At 42.9% G+C, this 15,085-nt stretch overlaps 10 non-coding genes across 10 annotated transcripts; all 10 read right to left on the reverse strand.

Moving 5' to 3' along the window:
* Positions 1–1,894: 1,894 nt before the first annotated feature.
* trnat-agu (transfer RNA threonine (anticodon AGU)) lies at positions 1,895–1,968 on the reverse strand. Its single transcript has one exon. It is a non-coding gene; the product is annotated as a tRNA-Thr (tRNA).
* Positions 1,969–3,118: 1,150 nt separating this feature from the next.
* Positions 3,119–3,205, reverse strand: trnat-agu (transfer RNA threonine (anticodon AGU)). Its single transcript has one exon. It is a non-coding gene; the product is annotated as a tRNA-Thr (tRNA).
* A 536-nt stretch (positions 3,206–3,741) lies between these two features.
* Positions 3,742–3,815, reverse strand: trnat-agu (transfer RNA threonine (anticodon AGU)). Its single transcript has one exon. It is a non-coding gene; the product is annotated as a tRNA-Thr (tRNA).
* An 817-nt stretch (positions 3,816–4,632) lies between these two features.
* On the reverse strand, positions 4,633–4,706 carry trnat-agu (transfer RNA threonine (anticodon AGU)). The gene has a single exon. It is a non-coding gene; the product is annotated as a tRNA-Thr (tRNA).
* A 269-nt stretch (positions 4,707–4,975) lies between these two features.
* trnat-agu (transfer RNA threonine (anticodon AGU)) lies at positions 4,976–5,049 on the reverse strand. Its single transcript has one exon. It is a non-coding gene; the product is annotated as a tRNA-Thr (tRNA).
* Positions 5,050–5,502: 453 nt separating this feature from the next.
* trnat-agu (transfer RNA threonine (anticodon AGU)) lies at positions 5,503–5,576 on the reverse strand. Its single transcript has one exon. It is a non-coding gene; the product is annotated as a tRNA-Thr (tRNA).
* A 463-nt stretch (positions 5,577–6,039) lies between these two features.
* Positions 6,040–6,113, reverse strand: trnat-agu (transfer RNA threonine (anticodon AGU)). The gene has a single exon. It is a non-coding gene; the product is annotated as a tRNA-Thr (tRNA).
* Positions 6,114–6,607: 494 nt separating this feature from the next.
* Positions 6,608–6,681, reverse strand: trnat-agu (transfer RNA threonine (anticodon AGU)). The gene has a single exon. It is a non-coding gene; the product is annotated as a tRNA-Thr (tRNA).
* A 390-nt stretch (positions 6,682–7,071) lies between these two features.
* Positions 7,072–7,145, reverse strand: trnat-ugu (transfer RNA threonine (anticodon UGU)). The gene has a single exon. It is a non-coding gene; the product is annotated as a tRNA-Thr (tRNA).
* Positions 7,146–7,452: 307 nt separating this feature from the next.
* trnat-agu (transfer RNA threonine (anticodon AGU)) lies at positions 7,453–7,526 on the reverse strand. The gene has a single exon. It is a non-coding gene; the product is annotated as a tRNA-Thr (tRNA).
* Positions 7,527–15,085: the final 7,559 nt, after the last annotated feature.

The raw sequence follows: 15,085 nt of genomic DNA on the forward strand, positions 1-15,085 counted from the left end.
GTGCTAACTTCCTGTCAAGTTTAATTAAAATCTGTCAACAAGTTTTAAAGTTATCCTGATGTATAACAGACAATTAAAGCAGGCGTAAAACAAAAGCTCCCCCACTCACAGCACCTACACTGGTTGTAGCATACAGCTCCGGATGAAGTGATGCAGCCTGGGGTCACTGGGGGTTTGGGGTCTTTCAACATCACGCACTCAGCCAGGCAACCCCACCAGGATGGACTGTTTGATCCACAGCCATGTAGAGGATCCTTCTGCTGCTTCAGTAGCACTCCTGATGGCTTCTGTTTTCCTACTTCCTGTCATTCCCTGGAGACTCAAGACTTTGCTGAGGGACATGGATGGATTACTGAACCAGCCTACCGAGGAACCAAAGTGTAAGGGAACCTTTGGTAACACTTAATAAGACAGCCCGCGTTTTAGAGTGTACCTCTCGCCCACTTTCCCGGGAGTTAGCGTATAACTCCAGGGAACTTACATGTACTTTCCCGGGAGTTATACCCTAACTCCTGGGGAAGTATATGCTAAGTGACTGCGTCGTTATACTCTAACTCCTGGCAAAGTATGTGGTAATTGACCGGGAATTTTGCTCTAACTCCCGGGAAAGAATATGCTAAGTGACCGCGAGTTATACTCTAACTCCCTGCAAAGTATATGTTACGTGACCGGGAGGAATTATGCTCTAACTCCCGGGAAAGTACATGTAAGTTCCTGGGAGTTATATGCTAACTCCCGGGAAAGTGGGCAAGAGGTTCACTCTAAAACGCTTCTTAAATGTGAATATTTACTGTCATAGAGGAATGAAGAAACCATGAAACTGTATATCTTTGGGTTTTGAAAAAAACAAGACATTGAAGACACTATCTTAAGTTTGGGAAACACTGATCAACATTTTTTTCACATTTTTTTCTGATATGTCATAGACAAAACAACTTGTGAAATCATTGGGAAAATAACTGACATATTAAGCGATAATAAAAATGATCATTGCAGCCCAAAAATGAAAAAGTACTGACCAGGAGGAGACTCAAAATAACCACAAGGACTTGCAAAGGAACTGCAAAGAGACTTAAGAAAGAAAATAACTACAAAAATGGGAAATACAAACGCAAGGAGACATTTGTTTTCAGTCTGTTTCTGTGCATTTGGTGGGCGTGGTCTTCTGGTTCGCACCCCCTGCCAATCCTTTTAAGTGCCAGCAGCTGTTGAACCTGCACACCTGAACCACATCTGCAATCAAACCACTGCAGTATAAAACCCCGGCTCAGACACCCAGACTCTGCCAGATCATTCAGTCTCCTCTGTGTTACAGACATCAATTCTAGCCTCTAGTTTTTGGACACTTTTTCTTTTTGTACTTTTGGACATCAATTCACACTGTTTTGTGTCCCAGGTTCACCACGCCAGCCTCAACCATAACCTGCCATGTCCAGCCTCGTTCTTGTCCTTTGTCTCCGATTTGGACTGCTCTGCCTTAAGATAATCTGCCTGCTCTGCTGCGCCACTCCCTGCCCACCTCAGCCATCATTTCATTCAAGCCCTCAGCTCCATTTCTTCAAACTACAATAAACTCCCTTTAAATGTTTCCCATGTCCTGATCCTGTTTGCATTTAGGTCCTAAGTTGAACTGCCTCAACATAAAACAAACAAAAGACAAACGAAGAAGAAGATAGACTTTATAGTATGTGAGCGAGTTGCACGTGGACAGGTGCCCTGGGCAGCTCGGGATTCAGTGCCTTGCTCAGGGGTGTCTCGGCAGTGCCCAGGAGGTGAATTGGCACCTCTCTAGCTACCAGTTCACCCTCCATATTTGATCCCGATGGGGACCTGAGGCTGTGACCCTTCAGGTTCCAACCCAGGTCCAAATGGGCTGAGCTACTGCCACCCCAAAAGGCACTGCTGGGATTTGAACCCAGGATCTCCTGTTTACTAGACAGGCGCTTTGACCAACTGAGCCACAGCGCCATATATCACCTCAGTAAGACAGGAAGCAAATACAGACACACACAAAACAAAGAATACAAAATGACCACAGACAACAGACAAAACATGTATAGCAACTACAAAGCGACACAAAACACAGTGTGTCTTGATCCTGTGTCGGGTGGTGATGGGGCCATTTGCACGTCTGTGCCCAGGGGCCTGTTGTCTCATAATCCGCCCAAGCTGAGGGACCTGCCTGCAAAGTCCCTTCATCCCACTCCCACTCGGTGTTGTTTATGGATGGTGGATGACTGATTTTATCAGTAATGGAGCACTCCAGTATTTCATGTGGTTTTGGGTATGAGATGAACACATCAGCTTGTTACTGTTGAACACATCAGCACAAAACCAGTGTTTAAAACTTGCAAATTAGAGTTTCTTTTACTTTCTCGTTTCATAGTATAATTCCATTTTCTGCATACTTTTCCTGGGCTGAAATCTTCATTTAGAGGCTGAAATGTATTCCAGAGAAGGGGTTTTTAAAGCATTAAATCTATGTAATGTGCAGTAATGTAAGGAAACCCCAGAGATATTTAACCTCTCTGCGCAGTCCTAAGCCACAGTGCCATATGTTTGAATCTGAATTTTAATTTAATTTAATAGGGACAAGGCAATTAAAATAGTTTCATTCATTTCATTACATTACCTGATGTGCTGTAAAAATTATAGCTACATCTAATTTTAAACTCCCGTTCCTAGTATGTCACCTCAGTAAGACATGAAGCGACTACAAAGAGACACAAACAACCAAAAGGAGAAACAAAATGACCACAAAGACATGCAAACGAACTGCAAAGAGATTTAAGACAGAAAATAACTATTAAAACAGGCAAAATAACCACAAAGACACAAAAAAAATATCAAAAAAGACACAAAAGAGGAAAGAAGAAGAAGATATACCTTATATATATCTGAGGTGATATATACACACAGGCCCAAAATACACACATACACAAACAGGACCACTGGGTGGGTAGGGGGGCTGCCCATGGGCGGGTGCCCTGGGTGGTTGGGGATTTGGTGGTCTGGCGCTGCCAATCTGCCCTCCATGTTTGGTCCCGATGAGGACTTGAGGCTGCGACCCTTCGGGTCCCAACCCAGGTCCCTATGCACTGAGCTACTGCGCCCCAAAAGGTAGTGCTGGGATTTGAACCCAGGATCTGAACCCAGGATCTCCTGTTTACTAGACAGGCACTTTGACCAACTAAGCCACAGCACCATGTATCACCTCAGTAAGACATGACGCAAATACAAAGAGACACAAAACAACCAAACGGAGACACAAAATGATCTCAAAGACATGCAAACAAACTGCAAAGAGACTTATAAAAAAAGCAACTACTAAAACAGGAAAAACAACCACAAAGAGACACAAAACAAACAAAAAGGACAAAGAAGAATAAGATGAAGAAGAAGAGTTACTCTTTGTGATTTCCTGAAGGGAAATTCATTTTTTTAATCTGTCATCATATATACACAGGCCAAGAATACACACACATGCACAAACAGGACCTATACATGCACTGGATGGGGGGGGGTGTTGGGTTGAGGGGTCTGCTCATGGGTGGTTGTGGGTTCTGTGCCTTGCTCAGGGGGATCTTGGTGGTGCCTGGGGGGTGAGCTGGCGCCTCTTCGGCTGCCAGTCCACCTTCCATATTTGGTCGTGAAGGGGACTTGAATCTGCAACTATTCAGTTCCAAACCCAAGATCCTATGGACTGAGCTACTGCCGCCCCAAAAGGCATTTACTACCAAAAGGTACTGCTGGGATTTGAACCCAGAATCTCCTGTTTACTAGGCAGGCACTTTAACCAACTAAGCCACAGCGCCAGGTACTACTTCAAAAAGACATGAAGCAAATACAAAGAGACACAAAATAACCAAAAGGAGACACAAAATGACCTCAAAGACATGCAAACTGCAAAGAGACTGAAGAAAAAAATAATAATAAAACAGGCAAAATAACCACAAAGAGACATGTTGTCATATGTACATGTCTCAAAATATACACACGCACAAACAGGACCTATACATGCATTAAAAGGACAGATGTCAGAATGAGGGGACTGACATGGACAGGTACCCTGGGCAGTTGGGGGTTCAGTGACTTGCTCAGGGCCCAGGAGGTAGGCTGGCACCTCTCAAGCTGCCAGTCCACCCTCCATATTTAGTCCCAATGGGAACTTGAGTCTGCGACCCTTATGTTCCTTACCCAACTCTCTAAGGACGGACCTACTGCCACCCCAAAAGGCATTGCTGTGATTTGAACTCAGGATCTCCTGTTTACAAGGCAGGCGCTTTGACCAACTAAGCTACAGTGCCATATGTATTACTTCAGTAAGACATGAAGTAACTACAAAGAGACACAAAACAACCAAAAGGAGAAACAAAATGACTGCAAAGACATGCAAACCAACTGCAAAGAGATTTAAGACAGAAAATAACTACTAAAACAGGAAAAATAACCACAAAGAGACATAAAATAAACAAATAAAGACACAAAAGAAGAAGATATACCTTTATATATCTCCAAGGTGACATGTACACACCAATCCGCCCTCCATGTTTGGTCCAGATGAGGACTTGAGGCTGTGACCCTTTGGGTCCCAACCCAGCTCCCTATGCACTGAGCTACTGCCGCCCCAAAAGGTAGTGCTGGGATTTGAACCCAGGATCTCCTGTTTACTAGACAGGCACTTTGACCAACTAAGCCACAGCACCATGTATCAGAAAGAAGGCCCAAAATGCACACATGCACAAACAGGACCTATACATGTATTAAATGAAGAGATGTCAGGGTGAGGTGGCTGCCCTGAGCAGTTGGGGGTTTGGTGCCTTGCTCAGGTGTGTCTTGGTGGTGCCCAGGAGGTGAGCTGGCACCTCTTCAGCCACCAGTCCACACTCCAGTTTTAGTCCCAATGGGACCATGAGTCTGCAACCCTTAAGTTCCCAACCCAGGTCCATATGCACTGACCTATTGCCACCCCAAAAGGCACTGCTGGGATTTGAACCCAGGATCTCCTGTTTACTAGACAGGCGCTTTGACCAACTGAGCCACAGTGCCATATATCACCACAGTAAGACATGACACAACTACGTAGAGACACAAAACCTAACAAAAGGAGACAAAATGACCACAAAGAGACATAAAAGGATTACAAATAGAGATAAAACAAACAAAAAGACCCAAAGGAAGAAGAAGAAAATATACTTTACTAATCCCCGAGGGAAATTACATTTTTTCACTCTGTTGTCATATACACACAGGCCCGAAGTGCACAAACAAGACCTATACATGCATTGTGTGGGGGAAGTTCCCATGGACAGCACGCCAGGCAGCTGGGGGTTTGGTGCCTGGGTGCCTTGCTCAGGGGTGTCACGGCGGTGCCCAGGAGGTGAGCTAGCGCCTCTCCAGCCACCAGTCCACACTCCAGTTTTAGTCCCAACGGGACCCTGAGTGTGCGACCCTTAAGTTCCTAACCCAAGTCCCTGTGGACTGAGCTACTGCTGCCCCAAAAGGCACTGCTGGGATTTGAACCCAGGATCTCCTGTTTACTAGACAGGCGCTTTGACCAACTAAGCCACAGCGCCATATATCACCTCAGCAAGACAGGAAGCAAATACAAAGAGACACAAAATGACCTCAAGAAACTCAAGAAAGAAAATAACTACTAAAACAGGCAAAATAATCATAAAGAGACTCAAAACAAACAAAAAAGAAGATATACTTTATCAATCCCTGAGGGGTAATTCAATTTTTTTTTCAATCTGTCGTCTTGTACACACAGGCACAAAATGCACACATGCACAAACAGCACCTATACATGCATTAAATGAAGAGATGTCAGAATGAGGGGGCTGCCATGGACGGGTGCCCTGAGCAGTTGGGGGTTTGGTGCCTTGCTCAGGGGCATCGTGGTGGTGCCCGGGAGGTGAGCTGGTGCCTCTCCAGCTGCCAGTCCAGACTCCATATTTGTTCCTAACAGGGACTTGAGGCTGCTATGCTTCAGTTCCCAGCCCAGGTCCCGATGGACTGAGCTACCGCTGCCCCAAAAGGCACTGCTGGGATTTGAACCCAGGATCTCCTGTTTACTAGACAGGCGCTTTAACCAACTAAGCCACAGCACCATATATCACCTCAGTAAGACATGAAGCTACTACAAAGAGACACAAAACAACCAAAAGGAGACATAAAATGACCTCGAAGACATGCAAACTGCAAAGAGACTTATAAAAAAAGCAACTACTAAAACAGGAAAAACAACCACAAAGAGACACAAAACAAACAAAAAAACAAAGAAGAAGAAGACAAAGAAGAGTTACTCTTTGTTAATCCCTGAAGGAAATTCAAGTTTTTTAACTCTGTCGTCTTATACACACAGGCCCGAAACACACACACATGCACAAACAGGACCTATACATGCATTGGGTGGGGGGTCTGCCCATGGGTGGTTGTGGGTTCTGTGCCTTGTTCAGGGTTATCTTGGCGGTGCCCAGGAGGTGAACTGGGGCCTCTCCAGCCACCAGTCCACACTCCAGTTTTAGTCCCAGTGGGACCTTGAGTCTGTGATCCTTCAGTTACTAACCCAAGTCCCTATGGGCTGAGCTACTGCCGCCCCAAAAGGTAGTGCTGGGATTTGAACCCAGGATCTCCTGTTTACTAGACAGGCGCTTTGACCAACTAAGCCACAGCACCATGTATCACCTCAGTAAGACATGAAGCAACTACAAAGAGACACAGACAACCAAAAGGAGAGAAAATGACCACAGTAAGACATGCAAATGCACTGCAAAGAGACTTAAGAAAAAAAAAACTACTAAAACAGGCAAAATAACCACAAAAACATATAAAAACAAACAAAAAAGACACAAAAGAAGAAAGAAGACATACCTTATTTATCTCCGTGGGGATATTCAATTTTTCCCACGCATGTGCTGCCCATGGGCTGGTGCCCTGGGCATTTGGTGGGCTTGCACCTCCCCAGCTGCCGATCAAACCTCCATGTTTGGTCCAGATGAGGACTTGAGGCTGCAACCCTTCGGGTCCCAACCCAGGTCCCTATGCACTGAGCTACTGCGCCCCAAAAGGCACTCCTGGGATTTGAACCCAGGATCTCCTGTTTACAAGACAGGGGCTTTGACCAACTAAACCACAGCGCCATATATCACATCAGTAAGACATGACGCAAATGCAGAAAGACATATACACACAGGCCCAAAATGCACACATGCACAAACAGCACCTATATGAACAGATGTCAGGGTGAGGGTGCTGCCATGGACAGGTGCCCTGAGCAGTTGGGGGTTTGGTGCCTTGCTCAGGTGCATCTCGGTGGTGCCCAGGAGGTGAGCTGGCACCTCTCCAGCTACCAGTCCACACTCCAGTTTTAGTCCCAACAGGACCTTGAGTCTGCGACCCTTAAGTTCCTAACCCAAGTCCCTATAGACTGAGCTACTGCACCCCAAAAGGCACTGCTGGGATTTGAACCCAGGATCTCCTGTTTACTAGACAGGCGCTTTGACCAACTAAGCCACAGCGCCATATATCACCTTAGTAAGACAGGAAGCAAATATAGACAGACACAAAACAACCACATAGAGAGACAAAATGACCACAGACAACAGACAATACATATATAGCAACTACAAAGCGACACAAAACACAGTGTGTCTTGATCCTGTGTCGGGTGGTGATGGGGCCATTTGCACGTCTGTGCCCAGGGGCCTGTTGTCTCATAATCCGCCCAAGCTGAGGGACCTGCCTGCGAAGTCCCTTCATCCCACTCCCACTCGGTGTTGTTTATGGATGGTGGATGACTGATTTTATCAGTAATGGAGCACTCCAGTATTTCATGTGGTTTTGTTGGGTATAAGATGAACACATCAGCTTGTTACTGTTGAACACATCAGCACAAAACCAGTGTTTAAAACTTGCAAATTAGAGTTTCTTTTACTTTCTCGTTTCATAGCATAATTCCATTTTCTGCATACTTTTCCTGGGCTGAAATCTTCATTTAGAGGCTGAAATGTATTCCAGAGTAGGGGTTTTTAAAGCATTAAATCTATGTAATGTGCAGTAATGTAAGGAAACCCCAGAGATATTTAACCTCTCTGCGCAGTCCTTTGGAATTACACACAAGTTAGTGAAATTAACATCGCATGACCTCTTTAAAGCAAAACAAATCTAGCTCACACACACTTTTGGGCTTAATACAAAAAGCAGTAATGTCTCTGAAGACTTTCCATGTCTTTCTGTTAATGACTTACCAAAGTGGTTAGTGGTTAAAGTCTCATTTCATGCCCCACAGCCGAGCTATAAAACCCAAACCCTCTCCATTTTGGAAGGTTTAATGAAGAAATTTAAAGCAGACTAAATCAAATTTGACTCCGCGATATAAACATAATGACTGTTGTCTTATAGTCTGTTCTGCAGAGGAGTGCCGGTGTCTAAAGTGTGGGTCCTAATGGCTCGGCATGACAGCAGTGTTAATTACCAATCTGTTCTCCAACGCTCCTCTCTTTTCTTTTTTTCTCTCACAGGGGTATCACACTGTCACTTCTTTGAAGGGCCAATATTAAGAGGAATTTAAATTTCACGCATCATGAGAGATATTTGTTCAACCCCTCTGGTGAAGGACTTTGGGTCAAAGTATGAGTCAGTTTGTTTTAAAAAATCCCTAATATTTGCACAGAAATACTGAATTTTAATGGACCTATCAGAGCTTTGACATGTTTGCATGCATTCCCTAAACAACAGTTTAAACTCAGTCAGGCAGAGCTGCAGTGAGTGAAGTGATGTGCCCAGTGGATGGCCTCCAGCACACATGTCGGCGTCTTTTTATTTTTTTCTGTTTGGCAATTAACTCGTGACTGCTATAATGTTGTGGATTGCATTTTGTTCCCGGGAGCATGTGTGGAATCAAAGTTATGAAAAGTCATTCGAGCAATTAGAAAATGTCCCCATCACATGATGACTATTTGCATCTGTTCTCATTTGGCTATCACTACTCATCTCATCTTAGTGTTAACTTGATGGGTGAGCAGCACCAATACAACAGCTGCATGACAACCACAACATCATACTCATGTTTTGACAGATTGGGATCAAATTATGGCCCTGGACATTGTGAGATTCACCAGCCCTGCAGTCCCATTTCAGCCGTAGTCATTCATCTGAAAACCATGTTGATGGTACGTGCCTTAGTGCTGTCAAAAAATATACTGATGAAGAAAAAGTCTTCAGTTGTTGTTTTTCAATTTATTTATTTTAATCCTCCATTTGCATCTGCAATCTGTATATGTTTTAAGCAACACATTCTCACTCTGACCTTGTCACATATCGGCGTTTGGTCGTAGAGTTTCCATGTTGAGATATGACGTGCAAAGTACCCTGAGTGCATTGGTTTTTGAGGTTCTGTGACACCGTGTCAACTTCAGCCTATTACATGCATTATCTGTTGTCAGAATACACTATCATTTTCACAGGAAGTGTACACATTTGCATACGGTCTCTTTCAAAATAAACGTGGATGGAAATGTGGATTTCCATCAACAACAAACACACGTGGTTACGTTTTGCCTACACATGCACATGGCTGAGTTAAGGCAACAAAAGCATGTGGATGGGTTTAGGAAAAAAGAAAGAAGGGAATCACATGGGAAGCAAACACCCACTTCCCAGGTGAAAGTCACTAGTTGTTGGACCCATTCACCACAGCTCCTGCCCACCTTACTCAGACTTTCGCCCACTTAACTTATGTAGTTGTCCCACCACGGTTCCCCCTGATGTCGCCAGGCACCGTTACACCATAATGACCTAGGCGCATATCATGTCGACATGAAAGGACAGATTTTTTTGTCTGTGTCTGATGCCAAAAGTCACTGGCCAAAATATGGTTTTCAACAACTTTGGAGCGAGACCAGGTTGGTTTTAAGTTTTGGCACTAAAGTTCCCATCATGTTGTGGGTAATTATTTTTATTTACTTTATATATTTAGTTTGCCCTCATCACTTTTTGTATGTTAATTTTGTGCTCTACATAACATTGTGAAATTTTAAAATTTAGGTGGAGGGTTCAAATAAGCCTACTGGGTTTTTCGCCTCTTCCTGCACCATGTACTATTTATCTGTTATTCTTGTGTATTTTTAAACTGTGCAAAATAAAGTAAACTAAACTTAACGAAGTGCAGCACTGCCCATGAGTAAGTTAGCTGTGTGCTCCACCTGAGCACCATTTAGTTTCTAGTTGGTTACAGCTGTATAATATAACATTTTGGCAAATCAAAAAGTGAAGTTTCATTTGAGGGTTTGCACCTATACGTTATGAGGCCCGTTTCCACCGCAGGAACTTCGGGGTAAATTTACGGGGCCGGGGCCGTTGGTGCTTGTCTCCACTGCAGGAACCACCCCCGAAGGACAGAGTTCCGGAACATTTACAGGGGCTAAACAAGTCCCTGCCTCGGAGTAGGTACTCAGAACGGCCCCGAGAAACTCCTGGCTGGGGTTTGGGGATTACTTGGTGCTGATTGGATATACTCAAGGCGGGATGTGACGTTTTGTAATTAATAACATGGTTATCGTAGATTAGCTGGGCTAACTGTTAGCTGTTAGCCGTTAGCGGTGTCTGTAATAACTCAGTAACTCAATAAACGGTCCGTGAAAAAAATATTTTTTCCAGCGGATATCTTAGTTACAACATGATTGAGCTAGCAAAGCAGTTTTGTGTTGCAGTTTTGTGTGGTATTTATTCAGTTTTGGGAAATCACGATGTCTAGAAAGCATCAGTGGCTGCAGCTGACAGGGACAGCTAACAGCAGCAGCAAAGCTAACATCAAGACGTCATCTGTTAAAAGCCTTCCGTTGTCAGATATGACATGAAACTACTCCAGTTAGCTCAATCATGTTGTAACTAAGACATCTGCTGGAAAAAAAAAAATTTAACGGACCATGACCGGCGTTATTACAGACACCACTATCGGCTAACAGCTAACAGCGTCCCTACTCCCCTAAATCGCCCCACTTAAAATGGTCACGCAACGACTACATCACATCCAGAGCCTGGTAACTTTACAGGAACCTTCCTCCTACTCCGCTCTCTCAGTGGAGACACGGCGGTTGAGAGGGCCGAGCGGGAGGACGTTCCTGTAGTAGTTCCTGCCTCCCACATAGTACCAGGAACTTCTTCAGTGGAAACGGGCCTATGGTTCAGTGAGTAACCCAGATGCACAGCCATTTAACATATCCTGATAACATAGTATGTATATCTGGTTTGTAAATCGCCATACAACAGTCTGTGTGACCTCTAACAAAACAGCGCCCTGCAAATGGTGTCATCATGTTGCATTCTTAACGTAAAGTTACATATGTAAGGTTTAGGAAAGAAACATGATTGGGCATCATCACATTACAAACTTAACATAAAGTAATGTAGTTAACTTAAAGTTAAGAAGGGTTAGATTTAGGGAAAGAAACATGATGGCGACATAACTTCAGATTAACTCAAAGTTCACTTGGTGTCACACAGTTCTTAACACCGCTCTCCTGGGGGAAAGTCACATGTTTTTGACCCATCCACCACCCGAACTTGCCTTCTAACATGGACCTTCACTCTTTATACTACCTCCTCCTTCTTTACTCCCATCAGCACATTGGTCACAAGATCCCGCCCTGCCTGATTACATGGGTTATACACAGATTATGGATGCATTACTTTTCATAGGTATCAGTACGATTGCAGGCTGTTCTTATGCATAAGATGCATGAGAGCAGCCTGGGCCATTATGGAAATAAGTGTAGGTAAATAACCGAATGGATTGCATGCTATATGCTCAATTTGAGCCAATTTTAGGAAGTCTAAACCACTGAAAAGTTCAGGAAAACATGTGGAAACTGCTAAAACTTAGAGAAGGAGGCCAGCAGGAAAGGGCGATTCTGCCTCCTATCTCCTATGGCAACAAAAAGAAGTAACTCATTTTTAGGATTTAATATATATTTTAATATTGCTAATGTGAAGACAATATGGACCTACATTTTAGGAAACACTGTGTAAGTGTTATACTGCTGTAGAAGTGTATGAAATGAGATTAGAATCAGAGTGTGAGCCAAGAATGCAAGAAACAGCAGCTTAATATCACATGATTGTAACACTAATACACTATCAAATCAGGTAGGAGTTGCTGTTATTAATATGTCACCTGACTGACAAGAAATGCACAGAACAAACAGCTCGTTTCTTGGTGGCCATCTCTGTACTGAAGGTTTTAAGTGTGACCAAAGACCAGACTGCCGTTCAACACTGAGAACTTAAATTTTACTTTGCCCAAACATTTAAGGAGCAGAGCTGGTCTCAGCTGGACCTCACATTAAAGTTCTGTCGAGCACAGTTGTCTCATTAAAATATTAGGGGTACTAACACAGAGCCATACTGTGCCCCTGGGCCTCTGAACAAGTGGAAGGAATTAATTAGTTTCTTACATTAATGTAATCAAATTTCAAGAGACAAGCATTCTCCTTTTTTATATTTCCAAGCGTCAGCTGTCGTTAGACACATTATTACTCATGGGGTGATATTATTATTTCATTCTCTTCAAAATGTCAGTGTATATTTCTTTATTTATCTTTTACTTTATCCATTATTGTCTCTGTTATGTCTTGGCATATTTTTCTTTACTTAACACTGGAAGAAGAGAAGGCTCATTGGTTTCACTGATGTTGTCATTCAAAGTAAATGGATGCTGTCTAACTCAAATAGCATGAATTTGTCAGTGTGAGTGGGCACAGTAGTTCTCTGCTTTTGGGCAAAACTGGGCTTCACTGCTCTTTAAAATCCATATAAGACATTCTGCCCAGTGGCAAACTGGTTTGTATGGATTGATTTGCATCAGTTGTTTCTACACACACGCATGTAGCACCATAACAAATGTTTAGCAAGTAACTGAAATTCATAGCAGATTAAGAACCTGAGACCCAATCAGAATTTACATGAGTGAGATTGAGACTTGAACTTGAAATTTGACTTGGACTTTTAAGGAAACACTTATCTTATTATTAGATATATAGATATAATAAACAAAGACAGACAGGCCTTGTGTAACCTCATGACTTGAACATTTATATATAGTGGCTGAAAATGTACCCTCACCAGCCACTTTATTAGGTACACCTTACTAGTACCAGGTTGGACCCCTTTTGCCTTCAGAACTGAATGTATTCTTGGTGGCATAGATTCAGCAAGGTGATGGAAACATTCCTCAGAGATTTTGGTCCATATTGACATGATAGCATCACACAGTTGCTGCAGATTTGTCGGCTGCTGAGATCTGGTGACTGTGGAGGCCATTGGAGTACAGTGAACTCACTGTCATGTTCAAGAAACCAGTTTGAGATGATTTGAGCTTTGTGACATGGTGCGTTATCCTGCTGGAAGTAGCCATCAGAAGATGGGTACACTGTGGTCATAAAGGGATGGACACGGTCAGCAACAATACCCAGTAGATCAGCAGTTTGTGAAACACTCAGACCAGCCCATCTGGCACCAACAACCATGCCATGTTCAAAGTCACTTAAATCACCTTTCTTCCCCATTCTGATGCTCAGTTTGAACTTCAGCAGGTCGTCTTCACCATGTCTACATGCCTAACTGCATTAAGTTGCTGCCACGTGATTGGCTGATCAGCAATTTGGGTTAACGAGCAGTTGAACAGGTGGCCTGTGAGTGTATATATCTAGACCTCAGCATTGAATGGACAGTTGTATCAATGCTGTAAATGTTAATATTATCACAGCACTGATAGGCAACTTTTTATAATAGGCATTCAGACATGAAGACTTGTATTTGTCTTGACTGACTTGAAACTTTGATTTTCTCCCCCGCCCACAAGATGTGCTGATTTCACAACATAATCACACACCACAATACAGAGGCACAGCACAATGAATATAAAAAAGATTGCACACAAACTGTGAACAGAGAGGAGTCAGATGCGGGCAACATACAAATGAACTGAACGTATAATGAGCCACAGAGAAAAGACAACACTGTGATAAATAATGTTTTCCTGGTGCATATTAACCCACCTGAATAGAGCGGGCAGTGATCTCTCCAGTTAATTAGCATCTGGATAATTGGGTGTAATTACATTACATCTGTGAATTCACAGTTTTCCATTCATCTGGAGAACACGCTTCACACTTCATTGGATTTTATGAATGAAAACAATTTTTGGCCGCAGAGGTTCATCTGAGGAGACTGAGCACATTTCAGAAAATCATATGGTATTAGAAAGAGAAGAAGAAAATGGATAGTAATGAAAATGAGTTGCTGATTTTCCAGAGGTTTTTTTTTTTTTTTCAAAAGAACAAGGCATGCAGCTGTTCCACTGCAACTAGCATTTGAAATGTTTAATTTTTCACTCTAATTTTTGTATTATGAGTATTTTTCACATTAAAATGAACAATGAAAAAATTATTAATGTTACAAATGTTATTTCATTCTTTTTTGAGGGGGAAAATAAGAAACAAAATAAGAGTTGTTAGCCTTGGCTTACTGGTTTACACTGACAAGATGTGACAGTGTGGCAGTGACAACATCTCACAACCCAGTTGCCAGAATAAATGCTTGTATTGTATGTTTCTGCAAACCAAGAATATGTTACATTTGTCCATTATTATGCTGATATTTTGAAATTTTATGTTTCAGTAATGCTGATGTTAATGTGTGTTAAGGTTTAGGCACAAAAGCTACTTGATAATGGTTAGGATAAGATTGTGTTTTGGCCTAAAATACCGTGACACAATCCCGTCACGAAATGCAGCAATGTATCTGTAAATACAATCGTCTCTCATGGCACTATCCCTCGTGGAAAAGAGCAACAGGTTGCTAAAAAAATGACCATGTTTGGTGGCCAAAAAGCCGCTGGAAACACATCAGTGGGTTGCTTTAAAATTACCAGTTTTGTTGCGTCTTCATCTTGAACAGTGACCTGCAGCTTGGTAGGCATCTCACTTAGTATCACACCATCCACCTTCCCCTCCACCTCCAGATGACAAAGTCACTTTAGAAATGTTATGAAAGAAATTAAACATGCCAACATTTTCTTCTG

Source organism: Epinephelus lanceolatus, chromosome 17 (assembly GCF_041903045.1).
Source record: "Epinephelus lanceolatus isolate andai-2023 chromosome 17, ASM4190304v1, whole genome shotgun sequence".
Lineage (NCBI taxonomy): Eukaryota > Metazoa > Chordata > Actinopteri > Perciformes > Serranidae > Epinephelus > Epinephelus lanceolatus.